The sequence below is a fragment of the Zingiber officinale genome, chromosome 7A (genome assembly GCF_018446385.1).
Source record: "Zingiber officinale cultivar Zhangliang chromosome 7A, Zo_v1.1, whole genome shotgun sequence".
Lineage (NCBI taxonomy): Eukaryota > Viridiplantae > Streptophyta > Magnoliopsida > Zingiberales > Zingiberaceae > Zingiber > Zingiber officinale.
In genome coordinates this window covers 99,488,112-99,508,986 of record NC_055998.1, presented here as the reverse complement: position 1 = coordinate 99,508,986, position 20,875 = coordinate 99,488,112, and the positions used below count along the sequence as shown (strand labels likewise).

The following is a 20,875-nucleotide window of genomic DNA, read 5'->3' as shown; positions in this document are numbered from 1 at the left end:
CCTCAATCAACCAATCATTTCTTCTTCCATTTCACATTCATATTTAGTAATTCATATACAACCAAACCTAACACCACCATCAATTAACAAACCAAATCCAATGTAGAATTGAAATTTAACCCTATGTAAATTTGATACACAATTTACCCTAATTTGATCCACAACTGCTTGAAGGAGAAATCCAATTGCAGTAGCATTAGAAGTGAAACTCTCTTCTCAGATCCCATGAGCAGATGGTGTCACAGTAGCAAGTCAACCTCCCCAAAAATGAATCCGACTGACAACTTAGGCGAGCAAGGAAACTGCTCCCATCATTCACGCGACATGACAATGAACTTAGAGGATGGATCTGCCGCAGGTAGAAGGATGATAGCTTACAGTGAGGGAAAGAAAAAATCTCGATCATAGATGGTAAAGTAATAACAATGGAGGATGAGCTATAGACAGAGATCTAGGGCACAACTGTGTGTTCTTGATCATACCTGTGAGTTGTTGGTTCAGAGTAGATGTAAGATACCGTAAAATTTAATAATTAATATTATTAGATGGAAAATCTTATTGGATTTTTCTGGAATTTTTAAAAATTTTCTGAGAATTTTTTGGAGCTCGTATAACGGGTTTGAGGGGATGAATCGGCGGCGCGGATAAAGCCTGTTTGGGTTACCCCGTTTATGTGAGAATATGTTTTAATTATAAAATCCTTTTTCTTTTATTTTCCCCGATCCATCGCCGTTTCCCCCAAACCACCGCTATCCCGATCCCGATCCCAAACCCTTCCTCGCACGCGCAATGATGCCACCACGCTGATCGCCGTGAGCTCACCGCCGGCAGTGGCCTCCTCCAGCGTGCCTTGGCCGAGTCTCTCTCCTCCCCCCCCCCTCGTGCGTCTCTCATCCCTTTCCCTCATGCGTTTTTGCTTGATATCGCCGACGTCGAGCCTTCTCATCCACCTTCGACCCCATGACGCCACCGGATCATCGTGAGCACCAGCGGGGTTGTTCCTTTGCCTCTGGCCGACCGTCGTTGTCCCTCTTCAGTTCTTGATCGTGCCCTAGATTCATCGGCAACGACCATTCTTTTCCTCACCCGATGATCTTCTCTCACAATCTCTGCTCTGATCATCACTGTTATTTGTGGCCTCTTGCCGAACACCCCTGGCGACACCATCTTTCCACCACCAGCCTGCTATCGTCGGGAATTCACTACTGTTGGTGGATATGAGCAGAGTTGTGACGTTTCAGTACCCTTTTCATCTTTGGACAGATCTGGTTACCTTCTGTGTTGTAGCTACCTTGTCTTCTTGGAGGTAAGAAATTAGGTCTAGTTGTGGATTTTGGGCATTTGATTTACGTAGTGTTGATTAGGGCAGTGGTATTTCTTGTGCATAACAGGTGTTTGAAGAAATGCCTTGAGTCTTCTTGTCTCCTCTGTTCGCGCTGGCAGCATCATTGGCGGGCACAAATTGTTGTGTGTTGCTGTTAGAACAGTGGGCATTCACTATAAGGAGTTGTGAGATGATAATAGCTCTGCCTAGCACTACTCACCCTTTCCGGCAGCAAGTATATTTTCAGCTATGGATCACCACTTGATCTTCCGGGTCTAGGTGAGTTTTGAAGATCAATTTCATATCTATATTTGTTTAGATTAGTGGAGATGGATTGTAGAAATTGATTAATGTATTGAATTAATAGTGATTTATGGATTTAGAAAAGTTTATGATGGATTGATATTTAAGAGATGGATTTGTTATTGGATTAAATGATGCGTTGATTTGGCGGATTAATCAGAGATCGGATATGATTGGAGTGATCCTATTGGGTTAGGGATTTTATTTAGCTATTTAATTCATATGAATTTAGCTAAATAAAATATAAATATATTGATTTCTGTAGGACTTTGATATGGGATGATCATCACGACGTGGGATTTAATCTGTACACGATCTACGTATCAAGGCAGATATTTCTTCCTTGGCTCTATGTAGATTTTTATTGAGCTTAGTGCATGGTTTTATGTGATGGATTAGGTTGCTTTTCCTTATATCGTATTTGTTGGTTGTCTTCCTGCTTGATACTTATGTTTGATCTTTGAGATGTCCTAGTTATATCATATACAGTCTCTACTCTTGATTTCTACTCTGTTGTGATTACGCGTGTGGAGTATGTATTGTAGAGATTGTCGAGTGGTTGGATTTACCATGCTGATTTTCCATATAATGTGGACTGTACGTAGCTTGGTATGTGTTTTAGGAGACATCATGTTGACCGTACATTTGCATGTTGTATGTACACACGTATTTGTTATGTACTTTTGGAGGAGTTGTGTTGATTATATGTTTGTTGTTTATACACATATCTGACGTGTTTACTACTGGAGGATACATGTTGATTGTATTTATGTACATGTGTCTTGTGGGATTATTGGAGATTTTTAGTTGATTATACATGTGTAGTTGTGTACATGTGTTTGGTGGGATATATGGAGGTATCATGATGATTATATTCTCGTTGTGAAGTGCTTATGTGGTTTAGAGGTTGCATGGATGATGACGGTGTTTGTATCATGATTATATATATATCATGTTCATCATTCATTGCATCTGACGACTAGTCTCCCTTGTGGTTGAGAGGGTCGTCAGTCTTTTATAGTTGTCCACTCTGCCACTGATGGAGAGTGGTAGCTGGGAGTGGAGCTATGTCCTGTCGCACTTACTCAGCTGCTCAGTGTTTTTACTCTGTCAGCCTCGACCACTCTGGAGTAGTGGATCTTGAGGGCACAATAGTCAGGGGGCTTGAGTTGTGAGTGGTCAGGGACCCTTAGCTATGTAGTTAGATAACTACATAGTATACTGTCGTCTCAGTCGCTTTATAGCGGTTACGTGCGTGAGACTTGTATGGTTTGTCACGGACCCAAGCCTCTCGGCCATATCAGGGTTGTGGTGTCTGGAGAGGTGGCAGGGGTGACCATGGAGCATGCATACACATTTGCATATGATGCGCGGTGCATCTGTGGATATATATTTGCATAGATGCCTAGTAGATATTAGTTGCATGTGATTGTGGTTGTTGCACTTGTTTGAGATATGCTTGTTGCATATTGTTGTCATGCTGCATACATGTCATTTATTTTACATGTACATGCAGTCATATTTATATTGCACAGGTGTCATGTGTATGTCTGTTGCAGATCCGGTGAGTTTACTGATCATTGTACCATGTGTCGATTCTAGATTGGGTATGTATCTGTCATTATGTTAGTTGTGATTTGTACAGTTTATATGTCAGGATATTATGTCAAATATGTTTAGGCGCATTGATTATGATAGTATGATCATATTTTTTATTCCCTATTGAGACTGTAAACTTTTGATCTCCATGTTTTATTTGTAGACTGTGCACTGTCTTTTCTATTACCCGCTGAGTTACCTATACTCACCACCGCATGTATACATTTATGTTTTCAGATAGCTTGTAGATGGTTGGTATGTCTCTTGGAGTATCCTGTCTGCCAGGTCCTACGTCACATCCGAAGACGGTTTCATCTCGTGTTTGTTTTCTGTTTGTATATCCTTTTATTATTTTTGGCATGGTATTTGTGTGTAGCCATGTGGTTATCTTATGGTTTTGGTGTTGTATTTGTGTTTAAGCCGTGCCGACACGCATTGTATTTATTTGGTTTGTATGGGCTTTCCTTTGTTTTTCCGCTGTGTTTTTAGTACAGCCGTGTGGGCTGCTTTATATATAACTATGTGGTTGTGATTGTTTCATTCCAGCCGAGTGGGCTGTGATTATAACTGCGTGGTTGTGTATATATATTCCAGCCGCATGTGGCTGATGTATATTTTGTATGTATTGAGGCTTCATATTGTCACCGGTACATGGGAGATGTTGCCGGATTTTTGTCTGGCAGGGACTCCTTTAGGGGCATGACAATTTGGTGGTATCAGAGCGGGTACGATACCTGTTTTGCTTTGTGTTCTATTTTTGAGTTAATCTGATACCAATTTTTGGTATCAAAGCAGGTATACGATACTTGCTATGTGTTCTAGATTTTCGAGATTTATCTGATACTAATTTAGTGGTATCAGAGCAGGTACGATGCCTGTTATTCGTGTTTTTAGATTTCATGTTTCGATTTTCTTGATGTGACTTTCGGGCTTTGGGACCAGGCAGCAGCAGGACATCTCCAGGTTATAGGAGGTATGTTTGCATATTGTTATTGTACATTTCTGTTAGTACATGCATTGTTGTTCTGATAGTGATGACATGTGTTAGCATTCTCTTGTTAGTGCCTGCCTATTTGTTTGTAGCATGCATTGCATGTGTTGGGTCAATCACTGATCACGGTTGACCTACTGAAGATCAAGGATTACAGTCTCAGGGGATTCGTCATATCATACTACTAGTTGTTTTAGTGTCTACTACGACTAGTTGGTTGAGTGTTAGAGTCACATATCAACCTCTGTTATTATTAGCTGCGGAGTGGATGATATCAGTATACTCATATTGACTCAGTTAGTAGAGTATTGGTTTACTCTTGTTGGCTCGGTCAATTTAGGATTGATTTACCTTATCGACTTATGCAGTTTTGGTTTGATTTATCTTAGTTGGTTTCGTACTTCTGTTGTTTTGATTAGTAGAGTATTGATTTACTCTTGTTGGTTAGGTTAGTAGATTACCCTCGTTGACTTGGGTAGTGGTGGATCGATTTCACCTTAGTTGCTTTGACGAGGATTGATTTACTCTTATTAGATCAGTTAGTTGACGATCGATTTATTTTGTTGGTCCGATCAGTAGGGGACTGACTTACTCTATTTTTAAAGATTCCTATCTTTGGGGTTATCTCGTGCTTGGTTAGATATTTTGAGAGACTCATTTGAGTACATGACTTGTACCGTCATGGAAAGGACTGAATTAGCAGTATACCATTGTCAGCTAGGTCAGCCTATAGAGGATTGTCGTATCCTATTTCATGGGGACTTTGACCATGGACTGTCTGTACCTGGTTGATTGACTTAGAAGGTACATTCAGATAGGATACCTCCACTGATGTGGAAAAGTGTAAAGCTACCTGCTTAACACTTATGAGATACACCCGTTATTAGGGTGTATGAGTTGGAGAGTACATGCAAACATATGATTTGTTCTGGCGTGAAAAAGTTGAAGTTAGCTGCTTAACCTTTACGTGACCCGGTACCACGTGAAGGAGGAAGCAGAGAATGCTTTTTGGAGATTAGGACATCACTTAGTGATTTCTTTGACGTTTTTGGAGAGAGAGTACTTCTTTACCTCTTTCAGTAGCGTGATGGTTTATAAGACGATGATCAGTCAACTCATCTAACGTTGTTTCATGGGAGGTCCTGACTCATGGAACTATTGGATATGAGTAGATATCCATGAGGTACTTAGGGATATATACCCCGCAATTGTGCGGAGGAAGTGGTGTTAGTTGAGTAATACCTTAGAGGTCCGGACATATATGGGATGATTATGAGAGTCGTGGAGATACTCTCTTGATGGGTAGACTCTTAGTTAGCAGGTTGTGTGACCCTTTGACTTTGGATTGACATTCTTTTACTGTGGATATTTGATTATCGGAAAGGATGAGATGATGGGATTTGGTGGACCTTTTGGATACGTTTAGTTTGTTGGTAGTGGGTGTTGAAGGTTGGATGCTTTCCTTTTACTCTATCTTTGTTTAGGAGACTATCTGGTATGATTGATTGATGTTGAGGATGATTTTGATGGATGGATATTAGGAGATAAGGTGTGGTGATATGTTGGCTTTTGATGATTTATTAGTGGATATTTGACTTGATGATATACTATTTGATACTTGAGGTTGATAATGACATGGAGTGTGGTATGTCTGTGATATATATGGATTTGGTAATTTGTAGTTGGTGATCTGATCACAGACTTGTTGTTGGAGATCCTACGGTTGAGTGAGCCTATTGTACGTACATTATGAGTCCTTGGTGTTACCATTTAGGCATACCGTGCCCTAGAAGTTTTTATGGACTTGATGTATTCGATATTCCTAGGGCGTTTGGATTATATTTCATTATCTTCATTGACGATGTTGTGATCTATTCCCGATCCGAGGTGTTTTTGTACACTATCTTCGCATAATTCTAGAGATGTTTCGACGAGGACATCTATATGCGAAGTTCAGTCGTGCATATTGTGATTGTCTTCTGCAAGATTTCTGGGACGCGTTGTCTTTAGTAGAGAGATATTAGTGGATCCATGGGAGTTAGAGGTTGTTACTAGTTGGGAGTAACAAGTAGCTATGGACGACGAGTACCTGGCAGAGCGACGAAAAGAATAAGCGTCGACCGAGTGACAAAAGACATATCGAGCGACTGTCAAAAGAGCGATCTAACAGATGTTGAACGATATCGAGTAGACGATCGAGAGATGCTAAGTAAAATGATCGAGCGATAATCAGGTAACCGAAAAGTGTCGACCGAGTGATTGAGAATGCCGAGCGAGTGGTGTCGAGCGTGCGATCGAGTGACAATAAATCATGACCGATCCCTAGAGAGAAAGATGGGCGAGCAGATCCGTGAGCACGACCGAGAAAAGTTCTGACCAAGCCATGAGCGCGACCGAGAAAAGTACTTACCGAGCGTCAATAGATCGCGACCGGGCCATAGAGGGAATGATCGACGAGCAGAGCCATGAGCGCGACCAAGAAAATACCTACCAAGCGTCAATAAATCGCGACCGGGCAATACAGAGAGTGACGAACGAGTGAAGCCATGATGCGACCAAGAAAGTGCTGACCGAGTGACCGTAAATCATAACCGGGCAATAAAGAAAATGATGGTCACACAAAGTCGTGAGCGCGACTGAGAAAAATGTCGACCGAGCGACAGTAAACCGCGACCAAGACGAGTAAATCCGTAAGCGCGATTGAAAGAATATCGTCTGAGTAATAGAGAAAATGTGGGTCGGGTGGAATAAGAACAGGCGAGCGATGTCGAGCGCGCGACCGAGAAAATACCGACCTAACGACAGTAAAATCGCGACCGGGCAATCGAACAATGCCGATCTGACAATCGAAAAATGCTGAGCTGGTCGAAAGACAATGGGTGAGCGATATCAAACGAGTGATCGATAAGATGTAGACCGAGCGACAATAAATCACGACCGGGCAATCGAACAATGCCGAGCGGTGCAAAGCGAACGCCTGAACAGATGGCCGAGCCATATTGGTCGGTCGACTAAGAGAAGGTCGGTCGTGTGATCGGAAGAATGTCGAGTGAGTGTGAAGCCTGTGCTCTGGGTAGTCACGGAGCCTGACACCAAATGAGAACAGGAGAAGAGCTGGTGGATTGAGTGCGAATGGGAATGAAGGCTCTGTGAGCCAAGCCAAGCGTATATCCTGAGAGACCGAAAGCGACCGAGAGCAAAACATGTGAGTTAGGCGTAAGTGCGAGTAAAGCCTGTGGATGGAGCGCGAATTGGAGTAGAACAATCAAGCGGTTATGCGAATTCCAACCAAGGAGGAAAGTAGATATCGACCGAGCAGCAGCTAACAACAACAGTAATCGAAATATGACTGATGAGTGCCAGGCAGAGCGACAAGTGAGTATGATGAGTGCCGGGCAGAGCGGTAAGTGAGGCGGTGAGCACCGACCAGGCAACAACGATGACCAAAACACGAATGATAAGTGCCGAGCAGAGCGACGAGTGAAGCGGTGAGTGTCGATCGGGCAATAGTGATGAGAGAAACGCGAATGATATGATGGATCGAAACGCGCTAGAGGGGGGGGGGGTGAATAGCGCTCGTGGCTATTTTTAACGATATAAAACACAGAATGGAAACGCAGCAGAAAGTAAAATAAAACACACAGAGACGCAGGTGTTTTACTTCGTTCGGAGCCTATGGCGACTCCTACTCGAAGGCCCACGGTCCTTGACCGCTTTCGGTGGGCAACAACTATATATCCGAGAAGATTACAATTTGAATTACAATCAGTGTAATAAAAGAATTAATACCGACAACACAAGATTGAAGAATCTGAGCTTTGGGTTGTCGACGTCGAGTAGTCGCACTTCAAAATCGTCTCGTTGGCAGCACTTCACAGAAGACAGCTTAGCAATTGATTGTTGTTTTGAAGCTGCACCTCAACCCTCTTTTTATATGACATTCAGGGCGCCTGGAGTGTGACGTGGCCAACCAACCAGGATGCTCCACGTGGCGAAGTCGCGGCAGGGATAAAATTTGATCCCGGGCGCTCGGACCTCCGGGCGCCTGGATCCATTCCGGGCGCCCGGACCTCCGGGCGCCTGGATCCATTCCGGGCGCCCGGACCACCTTTTTCTAGCAGGTTCCTCACCTGCAAACAAAGGTTAGTCCGAGCAAAATACCCTGCAAGACAGTGTTAGAATCTGATAAAATAAAGTAAGGAATAACTGACAGTCTTCGGACTGTCCGAGTTTGACTTCGGATTTCCAACCGGAAACCCTAGGTCGACCCGACGCCTACTGTTCCCTCTACGGGGAACGCGTCCTCACCTACTCCCCTCAGGAGAGAATACCTGATGCCAGTCCAGTCCTCCAGACCGACTGGACTTTCAGCCTAGGGTTACCACCCCCTAGGACCTAAGGTTACCGCCCCTTAGGGTTTTTCTCCACCTAGGGTTACCACCCCCTAGGACCTAAGGTTACCACCCCTTAGGGTTTTCCTCCACCTAGGGTTACCACCCCCTAGGACCTAAGGTTACCGCCCCTTAGGGTTTTCCTCCACCTAGGGTTACCGCCCCCAAGGACCTAAGGTTACCACCCCTTAGGGTTTTTCACCTGCCTAACCGCAGCTAGGACTTTCCTGAAACACCCATTCAAACATGTTAGATCACACACTAACTTAACTTTGAATCCTTTGTCATTATCAAAACCAAGGTTCGATCGTCGGATGCTTCCCGCACCAACAATCTCCCCCTTTTTGATAATGGCAACCGAAATTCAATGTTAAGTAAAAGATATGTATAAGCACAAGAAACAGGATAAGCATGATAGCAAGATAAACATCGCTCCCCCTTAATACAAGCTCCCTTTTAAAATATTTTCTTTGAATTTCTCTGCTCTTTCTTTGAATTGAATTGAATTTCTCTACTCTACCCCTTTGCCATATATCAAAAATGAGCTAGTTTTTGAAAAAATTTTCAAAGCACAATTTTCAACTTTAGAAATTGTCAAACAAAATTTTTCAATTTCAGAATTTTTCAAACAAGATTTTCAACTTCAAAAATTTTCAAACAAGATTTTCATCTTCAGAAATTTTTAAACAAGATTTTCAACTCTAGGAATTTTCAAACAAGATTTTCAACTTCAGAAATTTTCAAACAAGATTTTCAACTTCAGAAATTTTCAAACAAGATTTTCAACTTCAGAAATTTTCAAACAAAATTTTCAACTCTAGAAATTTTCAAACAAGATTTTCAACTCTAGAAATTTTCAAACAAGATTTTCAACTTCAGAAATATTCAGATGTTTAAAGAAAATTTCCAAGGAAAAAAAATTTTAACTTAAAAATTTCAAAGTTTTAAATAATACTGCTTTAACTTAAAAGTTTTTAAAAGTTTTAAAGAGAATAGTACTTTGAAAAAGTCTTAAAGTTTTAAAGTAGAGAATACTTGAAAGTTTTAAATTTGGAGAAAGTTTTTGAGAAAGCTGCTTAAGGCATGTTTTTGAAATGTATTTCAAGAATACTTAAGGCAAAGGAGAAGCGATGACCTTATTTTTTAAATAGCTTGCCGTTTGTTTTAGTAAGGTATCAGAGCCCTAAAGTCCAAGCATGAGTCAAGATTTGTTTTGATCAGGTATCAGATCTTTTAAGTACAGACATGCTTAAACTTATTATTTCCTTTACCAACTGTCTAACCGTTTAGCTACTTGCTGATTGCCTAGAGGGCAACAGTGTTCACTTGGTTAGTCAAGTCAAGTCAATAGATCCAGTTAGATTTGATTGAGGCTGGAAGACTTGATTCGATTACTTTTAATCACGTATTTAACGCTCAAACTCATATTGATGCACAGAAATAAGCATTCTCGAGTCCAGGCTGTACCCTATGCATCTCACACCGTTCTATGTTTTACAAACACAATCAAGGTAAACCTAGATGTTTGTGAGATGCTCTGGCTGAGTCCTGGGGGAACATGATTTCTAGGGGGAAATCCTAGGCTAAATCCAACTTTTGAAAATCTAGTAAAGTAGGGATTTTGAAAAACCAAGTTTTGCCTAAAAGTTATAAAAACAAAAACATTAAAAGATGTGATAAAAAGACTAAACTATTAGATTAGGATATAATCAATCAAGTCTGAAGTAAAAAGTCGACATAGATAAAGGAGTCATAATAGAGCTGCAACATGCTGCTACATGCTGTACTAGAGTCATAATGGAGCTACAGTCGGAGCTACTGAGATGATGAGGGAGGTGGTCCGGAACCCAGCGACCGGAGTAGTGTCAGGAGCTCAGTATGACGAGCTCGATCGTCCTCTCGTAGATCTCGGCGCAGGTCGGAGAGCTCCTTCCGTACGTCTCGTCGTAAGTCGGAGACCTCCTGTAGGACCTCTCGTCGAAGATCGGAGACCTCTCGCCGCATGGACTGATGAAACTCGGAGCTCTCGTGCTGGAGACTCGACATAGCCCTCTCAAGTCCGGAAACTCGATCAGCTAGAGTTCGAGGAGCTGGGTGTGGTGCTCGAGGTGGTGGTGGGGCAGGAGCAGCCTCCTCAGGAAATAGTGCTAACATGAACTCATCATGCTCTGCCTCCTCCGCCTGCTGGTGCTGTGCCCCCCTACGCCAGGACATGGTACCCTCATCGTCTATATGGATATTTGCTAGGGAAAAGTTCCTTGCTCCTATGATGTCAAACTCGGTCATGTGACGGATGTCACCTTCGATGACATCAATGTGCAATGAGGACATGTAAGCTGTCAGGATGTGACAGTAAGGCATATGTACCCGTCTGCTGGTCACGTATCTAGATGCGTAAATAATAGTGGAAAAGATGTGTAGGCTGATGTCTATGTCTAACCTCTGACACATGGCATAGAGAAGAAAGGAGTGAAATGGACGCATCACCGCAATGTCGTGAGTGGTCAGCGGTAAAATACAAAGTACTAGAACCCTATAAAGGGCGTAGTCCTGAATTCTAAGGTTAAGGGACCTAAACTGGGTCTCAGTGGGATCACGTTGGTCCTCAAAGAAATACGAATAGATCGTATCGAGGGTAATATGTGAGTAGGGATCTCCAAAAGGTAGCTCCCTAGGAGGATAGCATAAAAAGGTGCAGGGTGACTCTCGTAACCCTAGAAACTCACGAATGGTAGTGGGAGATAATGTGATATCTGTGCCAGCTGCCCTAGTGGTATAGGAGTAGTCGTCTACTTTCACTAGGTTGTTGTAAAATTCGGCACATAAACTTATGTTTACCGGGCTAGTGCACTCAACTAGATTTCGCAACCTATAGTGGTTTATAGCCTCGGAGACTGGAATACAAGAGCGTAGAAAAAACGATCTATCTATACATTTGGTTCTAATGGCCATGTAATTTGTTGACATAAACTTAATCCTAAGTTCGTCGGTGGGAAACCTAGGGTCAATGCTAGGTGTAGAGGGCCCAGCACCAGATTTGGAACGCTTCCTAAATTTCAAATTAATATTACACTAGGAAATAAACAAGCATTATAAGAAATAAAGTTTAGGAGGGGAGAAAAATTTTACCGAGGAGCCATTGTAATAAATTTTAGAACTGACGACCTCGGTTGAGTCACGACTCTGTATCAACCGCGGAAAATTTTAATTTTGAAAGTCTTCACAAGTAAGCTAAGAAGCTTTAAGGAGAAGGACTTTGGTGCAAGGGTAGGGGGCGCCTCCTGCCCCCTATATATAAGGGAGTCTGGGCGCCCGGACCTGTTCCGGGCGCCCGGGGTCGTGTGAGGCGGGGCGCCCGGGTTCGCTGCGGGCGCCCGGGATGTGAGTACCGGGGGCGTCCGCCCTCGGTTTTTGACTTCTGTTCGTTTTATTTTTATTTTTATTTTTATTTTTTTTGTGTTTTAATTAACTTAAAGATGTTTAAGTAAACTTGATGTTAAACATGTTTAATTGAGAATTATTTTAAATTAATTCAATTTTGAAATTGTTTAAGTTAATTTGCTTTGAAATTTAGTTTAAGTAATTTTGGAGGAATATTTAAATTTTAATTTAAGTATTTTGGAGGGATATTTAAATTTTCTTAGTCATCTCACCCGATGTATGTTTTCAATCAGGGGCTCCTATTATTTTGTGAGATGAATTAACTCAATTTATAGGGTTATGTTTAACTTTATGTTAGATTCGGGTTTAGCTTTGGGTTCAACAAGTAAGCGTTCTTTGGATAAACTTCTGGGCTATGGTGAGTCACAAGGAGCTCATTAAAGTAACCATGCCTTCGAGGTTTCCCAAATAGTCCTACCCATTGAGCTTAATACTAAACCTTTGTCTAACTAGTTAGGATCCATTAAGGGTAGTTTCGGTTAGTTCCACTTGGCCAAATGCACCAGGTCGATGCCATATCTTCCTAGACATGCGATGCCCAAGTTTTCCCAACGTACTATCATCCAAAAACTTCACCAGTACTATGCTTTAAGTTAAAATTTAACCCTTTTTAATCTATCCTTATTTACCCATCCGGGTAATCTACTCTTATTTACCCATTTCGGGTAGTTTAAGTTCGATTACCCTGTCGGGTAAATAGTTTTCGGAGTTGCCAGCTATTATGGACCCTCTAAATTTTAATTCCGAATTCCGAATTTTGAATTTTTAATTAGAATTTTGAATTTTGAATTTTAGAATTTAGAATTTTGAAATTTAGAATTTTGAATTTTAGAATTTTGAATTTTGAAATATTGAATTTTGAATTTTAGAATTTTGAATTTTAGGATTTTAGAATTTTGAGTTTTAGAATTTAGAATTTTAGGATTTTAGAATTTTGAGTTTTAGAATTTTGAGTTTTAAAATTTTGAATTTTGAATTTTAGAATTTTGAATTTTGAATTTTGAATTTAATTTCGAATTTTTATTGTTTTAGCTCCCCCTGGATCATAGCCTCGATAAGGTTTATTGAGGTAATGTATTTGATCCTTAGGAACCCAATAATGTCCAAGTCCAACTCGATTGATCAGGTTAGACTTGGCAACCCATGCTTGGACCATTTTTCTATTTGGTTTTATTAAGGATAGGTAAGATTTATTCTTCTTCTTATATCCTAGTCCAGTTCGATTGTAGATTGTCCTTTGAGTTCCAAGAATTAAGTCAAGATTCTTGGATCCCAAGGAAAATCTCTCTAGAGTTATTTTCAAATCCTTGACTTGACTTTTCAGATTGGAATTCTCTTCCTCAAGTTTTGAACTTGAGTTGAGGTTCCAGTCTGAACTTGATCAGTTAAGGATTCGTTATTAGGCGTTTCTTTAAGGAGTGTTACCTCCTTTAGAAGCGCTTTAATTCGAATCTTAGACTTAGCTACTTTATGCATTAAATAATTAATTAAACTATATAACCGACTTTTACTTACAGAGGGGTTCGGCCCTTCGGAAACGGATGCGGATCCGTGGCTTCTCTCGGACTCGGCTTCCGATTCGTCCTCACTTCCGGATCCGTTGGTGAAGTCCCGGGCTGTCAAGGCAAGAAAGTTCGTCTGTTCTTGTTCTTCGTCGTTGGATTCTTCGGAAGAAGACTCGTCCCATGTTGCCTTCAATGCCTTCTTTCTTTTGGGTTTCTTTGGATCCTTCTGGTTCGGGCAATTCACCTTGATGTGACCCTTCTGATTGCACCCGTAGCAGGTCACTTCGAATTTGACCTTCGAGCTCGGCTGGGCTTCTTTAGACTGAATGGCCTTTCTGAGATCCTTTTTGTTGAAGCCCTTCTTTTTGCAGAGCTTCTTTACTAAGCTGACTATTTCGATTGTGAGTTCATCGTCGTCTTCTGAGTCTGGTTCGTCTTCTGACTCAGGTTCGGTTCTTCGCTTGACCTTTGACTCACACGATCTCCCTGTTCCTGCAACCAAAGCCAATCCTTTCTCGGTCGGGCGTGCATTAGTCTGTTCGTGAAGTTCGAATTCTGCAAACAGTTCATCTAATTTAATGGTAGACAAGTCCTTGGAGACCTTGTAGGCATCTACCATGGATGCCCACAAGGTGTTCCTTGGAAAGGCGTTTAGAGAATACCTTATGATGTCCCGGTTGTCTACCTTTTGTCCAATCGCATGAAGACCATTGAGCAGATCTTGAATCCGGGCATGGAGTTGGGCGGCTGTTTCACCTTCCTGCAATTTGATGTTAAATAATTTATTAAAAATTAAGTCTCTTTTACTTATTTTGGTGTCGGATGTCCCTTCGTGAAGTTCAATTAGCTTCTCCCACAATTCTTTGGCGCTGTTGAAGGGGCCGACGCGGTTGAGTTCTTCTTTTGATAGGCCACACTGGAGGGTGCAGGTTGCCTTGGCATTAGCTTCCACTTTCTTGATCGAAGATGCATCCCAGTCCTCGTACGGTAGTGGTTTGCCGGCGCTGTCAGATGGTAGTTTGAATCCGGTTTTGACAATCATCCAGACTTCAAAGTGAGTCTGGAGATATGCCTCCATCCGATTTTTCCAGTACCCGAAGTCGTCTCCGGTGAATAGCGGAGGGCGGGCAGTACTATAGCCTTCTTGAAGGGCCATTTCAGTTTTACCTAAAGCAAAAAAAACAACAAAAAAATGTCCCAGGACTTGGTCCTGGCTTAGTAGTGCGGTAAGAAAAAAATGGACCACGAACTCGGGTGGTGTTGCACCAATTCCGAGAAGAAAAAATGATTCGAGCGAAAAAGATTTAGAATTTAGCTATGAGGCTAAATTCTAATCGACTCCGAAAATAAAAATACCACGAAAAATTATTTTGAATGGTGGTTGCACCAATTCAAAATGACCCCGCTCTGATACCAATTGATGGATCGAAACGCTAGAGGGGGGTGAATAGCGCTCGTGGCTATTTTTAACGATATAAAACACAGAATGGAAACGCAGCGGAAAGTAAAATAAAACACACAGAGACGCAGGTGTTTTACTTCGTTCGGAGCCTATGGCGACTCCTACTCGAAGGCCCACAGTCCTTGACCGCTTTCGGTGGGCAACAACTATATATCCGAAAAGATTACAATTTGAATTACAATCAGTGTAATAAAAGAATTAATACCGACAACACAAGATTGAAGAATCTGAGCTTTGGGTTGTCGACGTCGAGTAGTCGCACTTCAAAATCGTCTCGTTGGCAGCACTTCACAGAAGACAGCTTAGCAATTGATTGTTGTCTTGAAGCTGCACCTCAACCCTCTTTTTATATGACATTCAGGGCGCCTGGATCCTTTCCGGGCGCCAGAAGTGTGACGTGGCCAACCAACCAGCATGCTCCATGTGGCGAGGTCGCGGCAGGGATAAAATTTGATCCGGGCGCGGACTGTTCGGCGCCCCCCAGCAGGTTCCTCACCTGCAAACAAAGGTTAGTCCGAGCAAAATACCTGCAAGACATTAGAATCGATAAAATAAAGTAAGGAATAAGCGGCGGTCTTGGATTGTCAGTCTGACTTTCCAGCGGAAACCCTAGGTGACCAGCGCCTCTCCCTCTACGGGAGCGTCCTCACCTACTCCTCGGGAGATTACGATGTCGATCAGGTCCTCCGGACCGACTGGACTTTCAGCCTAGGGTTACCACCCCCTAGGACCTAAGGTTACCGCCCCTTAGGGTTTTTCTCCACCTAGGGTTACCACCCCCTAGGACCTAAGGTTACCGCCCCTTAGGGTTTTCCTCCACCTAGGGTTACCACCCCCTAGGACCTAAGGTTACCGCCCCTTAGGGTTTTCCTCCACCTATGGTTACCGCCCCCTAGGACCTAAGGTTACCACCCCTTATGGTTTTTCACCTGCCTAACCGCAGCTAGGACTTTCCTGAAACACTCATTCAAACATGTTAGATCACACACTAACTTAACTTTGAATTCTTTGCCATTATCAAAACCAAGGTTCGATCGTCGGATGCTTCCTGCACCAACATGATAAGTGCCGAGCAGAGCGGCGAGTGAGGAGTGAGTGCCGACCGAGCAACAGCAGTGAGTGAAAACGTGAGCTGAGAGTGTCGGGCAGAGCGGCAAGTGAATCAAGTGTGATGAGTGTCGGATAGAACGGCGAGTGAGTCAGTGCCGACCGAGAGGTCGTTGGGCGTGAGAGCATGCTCACTTATAACTCGCACTGGGGCGAGAGTCTGGGACGACCGACCTAGAGAGGTCGTTGGGCGTGAGAGCATGCTCACTTATAACTCGCACTGAGTCGAGAGTCTGGAGGCATGAGAGCATGCTCACTTATAACTCGCACTGGGGCAAGAGTCTGGGACCCGACCTGCCGGTCGTTGGGCGTGAGAGCATGCTCACTTATAACTCGCACTGGGGCGAGAGTCTGGGACGACCGACCTAGCGAGGTCGTTGGGCGTGAGAGCATGCTCACTAATAGCTCGCACTGAGGCGAGAGTCTGGAGGTGTGATAGCATGCTCACTTATAACTCCCATTGGGGCGAGAGTCTGGAGGTGTGAGAGCATGTTTACTTATAACTCGCACTGGGGCGAGAGTCTGGGACCCGACCTGCCGGTCGTTGGGCGTGAGAGCATGCTCACTTATAACTCGCACTGAGGCGAGAGTCTGGAAGCGTGAGAGCATGCTCACTTATAACTCGCACTGAGGCGAGAGTCTGGAAGCGTGAGAGCAGTGCTCACTTATAACTCACACTAGGGCAAGAGTCTGGAGGCGTGAGAGCAATGCTCACTTATAACTCGCACTGGGGCGAGAGTCTGGTACCCAACAGGGAAGGTCGTTGGGCGTGAGAGCAGTGCTCACCTATAACTCGCACTGGGGTGAAAGTCTGGAATCCCGACCGGGAGGTGATCCGAAAGCCTGACCAGTACTTGATTTGGAGACCTGACCAAGAATTGATCTGGATGTCTGACCAGGACTTGATCTGGAGACCTGATCAGGAATTGCTCTGGAAGTCTGACCAGGAATTGATCTGGAGACCTGACCAGAAAACAATCTAAAGGCCTGACAAAGGAGCAATCTAGAAGTCTGACCAGAAACCAATCTAAAGGCCTGACAAAGAAGAAATCTGGAAGTTTTACCAGGCATTGAGCTGGAGGTCTGACCAGGCATTGATCTGGAGGTCTGACCAGGAATTGATCTGGAGGTCTGACCAGGAATTGATCTGGATGTCTGACCAGGAATTGATCTAGAAGCCCAACCGAGAATTGGTCTAGAAGTCCGACCGAGAGATCCTTAGCGATACTCTGATCCGGGACTGGTGGTGACACTCTGGTCCGAGACCAGTGGCGATAGCTCGACCCCGAACGGGGGAGGATAAGCCTTGAAGTCCATAAAAATGGAGCTCGTAGCAATATGAGGGAATAAAGCCTTTATCATACCTGATAACGAAGTGGTGTCAACCGACTGAGGATCTGTCTCGGTCCCTCAACTCCCAAATACCCATGGAGCGAGGGGAGAAGATAAAGAACGTGAAGTCGATATAAGGGAGCAGAGCCCATAACCATAGAAGGAAGCAGAGCACCGTGGGTGAAGGGAGCAACACCTGTAGATGTAAGAGGTTGCACAACAAATGAAGGATGCAAAGCATATAATAATAATAGAGTGAAGCGCCTATAGCAGCAAGAGAATGTTGAGCCCCATAGTGAAGGGTACAGAGCCGGTAACAATAAGAGGATGCAGAGCCTCATAGTGAAGGGTGCAGAGCCTGTAGCAGTAAGAGGATGCAGAGCCTTATGGTGAAGGGTGCAGAGCCTATAATACACCTGATCGGGGATCTGAAACCCTAGTCCCTGATCGGAGAGTAAGGCCCCTAGCCTGTAATCAGAGAGCGAGACCCCTAGATCCTGATCGGGAAGTGGTACTGCGAGTCAATGATCGGGGAGCTGTGTCCCTAGTGTATGAGCGGGGAGCTGTGTCCCAAGTGTATGCGCGGGGAGCTGGGCTCCTAGTGTCCGATCAAAAATCGAAGGCCCTACTCTTTGATCAAGGAACTAGGATTTTACTCTCTTATCAGGGAGCTATATCAGTTCCTATAATCATAAAAAGGGAGCAGAGCTTGTAGCGTACCTGATCGGGAAGTCGTGCCAACCGGCTAAGGGTTTGTCTTGGTCCCTTAACTCCCGAATACCCGTGGAGTCAGGGAAAAACATAACGGAAAAACTAACCTGTCAGCCAGCTGAAGCTCCACTCAATCCCTCGACTCCCGAATACCGGTGGAGTGAGGATAGAAGATAATATGTGCATCGAGATCCCCCGGGATTGTGATAATAGCATAGAACCTCCCGACGTCGTCCATCTTCACGTTCCAGAATAGGTGAAGGATATTCCCACAGACAGCGCCAAATTGATCCCGTCCGGAATCTGAGTCGGATGGACCGTCGGGTGAGGTGGCGAGAATATTGACTGAGTTGCGGTGTCTCGAAGGAGAGTGTGCTGAGATGGTTTCTGTGTTGACCAAGTCTTCAGAAGTCCCCTGGTCAACGCTATCTGAAGCCAGCGACAGGGTCCCCCCGGTCCCTGGTACCTTGAGGCTCGAGGTGGATCCAACGAATATATAAGTAACCGACTAATAATAAAATAATGAAATGAATATGGGATAATGAATACGAGCACATACGTACCCTAACCCATGGGGGCGCCCTCGGATGGGACGCGGTGCGAGTTGTCGGGACCCGGAAGAGTAGACGACGCCCAATCAGGATGGAGAGTTGGATCTGACGATGAGAAGCTAAACGAGGTACGGACCCGGAAGACGAGTTGCAGGTCGGGATATAATACCGGCGGCACGCAGACCAGGATAAGGCACCGACACATAACCCGGGATACGACATTGGCATGCAGGTCGAGAGGTACTAACGGCACGCAGGTCGGGACACGAAATCGGCACGTAGGCCGGGATACGAGATCGACGTGTAGGCCGGGATAACAACAAAAGCATAATATGATCAAATTAGCGACGCCGAACAATAACAACGGCACGAAGGTCGGGAATGTCATAGTAGCCCATAGGTCGGAAGCATACGACGAAGAGAAATCCAATTCTGAACAGCGTCGGACTCTCAAAGATGGCAACAACCAGCCATCATGTGGAGGGGGCAGCGGCACGAAGGCGTCGACAGTGTCGGAGCGACGAAGGACATCTGTTCGAGTGTGCCTAGCGTCAGTAGCGGCACGAATCCAGCGGCGTTGGCCGGGGAGAGGAGAGAAGGTTGTTGGTGCGCCGAGAGGGAGGAAGGGGGACTGCTCGGGGGCGGCTCCGGCGAGAGGAGAGGAGAGGGGCAGTGTTTTGTTGGCGGTGGCGCAACGAGGAGGAGGAGAGGGGCAGTGTTCTGTCGGCGACGGCGCAGCGAGGAGGAGGAGCCGGCGGCGGCGCAGCGAGGAGGAGGAGAGGGGCAGTGTTCTGCCGACGGCGGGGCAACGAGGAGGAAGAGAGAAGAAGAGGTGGAGGCTGGCGGCCGACGTCTGCACCGGCGAGGAACCGGAGGAGGCGAAGCGGGAGGAGGAGAGGAGGCGGCGATGCCGGTTGCTGGTGGCGATGATGCGAGGAGAAGAGTGGAAAAGAGGCAAAAGGGCGACCTCCGCTCCGGCGAGGAGAAGGAGAGGGAGGAAGAAGCTACTGGGCCCCCCCACAATGCTCCGTTTTCTCCTCAATGGCCTAAACAATCATTTGACCAAATTACTCTCTCCTTTTCCCCTAATTCCTCCTCTGCCCTAACGTATATCCACATCATCTCTCATCTAGCCTTTGAAGTTTGTCATATACGATGGCCGTCAAATAGAAAGCTTCGGCAGCCATTTCATGGTACTGTAAAAGAATGCACTTGTAACAAGTACTAAATCAAATTTGAAATAATTTAAACTGGCAAAAGAAAACATTTCTGAATTCTGATGTAGTGCAACGTGAGAGATATGCTAGCAACCAAAAGGGCAAGTAGGTCTAGAGATGGAGGATCAATGCCCTTTTGGTTAGTTACAATAAAGTTTTCATCGTTGCCTGAACATTCCTGCATTGAAGGAGGAATTTCAGGAAATAGCAATATATGGGAATTTAGATCATGTGAAGAATTCAGAAAATATTAATTTGCCTTGTTTTTCAATCCAATGATCTCCCTTGTTCATCAACTTGACGTCGTTCAGTACAACCATTTGTTCCCTCTGCTCAGCATTAGAGTAAAAGAACCCTGCATTTATTTCACTAAAAAGAGAGCACATCAACCGCATGTACTTAGATATTTTGTTAAACTGATTTTCTGCAAGTAAAGTTCGTGCATTTCGAAGACCAACCTCTGTCTTAAGGTCCCTTGCATTTCAAATACCTAGGTGCACAATTTAGTAAGTATTTTTTTAACTCCCCTTGGAACAAATAAAAGAATCAGAGAGAAATTATACAAACCTTCAAATTGTCTGCATTTTGAGATTTTAGCATATGGAAATCTTCATTCCCAATTGACAAGAAGGCTATCACTATTTCCATTTAGCTAAGATTTCATAAGACTACTATCTTCATTTCCCCACATAAATTTTAAAAATGAAACTTTCATAGCTTTTTATACTTTAGGATCTAAGGCTTCCATAATATATCATCCGTCATCATAAAATGCAAATAGATGAGTTATTTAAAAATCAAATTCACCCAAAGCTTGTGTGGAACTGATGCAATGAAATCTTGAGAGACATTTAAAAAGAGGTATGGAAGTGATTCTGAAAATGAAAATCCTCAATGCTTTGTGTCATCTTCCTCATAGAACTTTGAGCACTGTTCAGAAT

The 20,875-nt window shown here is 44.0% G+C and overlaps 1 long non-coding RNA gene across 1 annotated transcript; it reads left to right on the top strand.

Annotated features, from left to right (window-relative positions):
- The first annotated feature begins 732 nt into the window (after positions 1 to 732).
- Positions 733 to 3,680, top strand: LOC122000301. The gene is made up of 3 exons (XR_006117064.1): positions 733 to 1,306; positions 1,392 to 1,603; positions 3,464 to 3,680. It is a non-coding gene; the product is annotated as an uncharacterized LOC122000301 (long non-coding RNA).
- Positions 3,681 to 20,875: the final 17,195 nt, after the last annotated feature.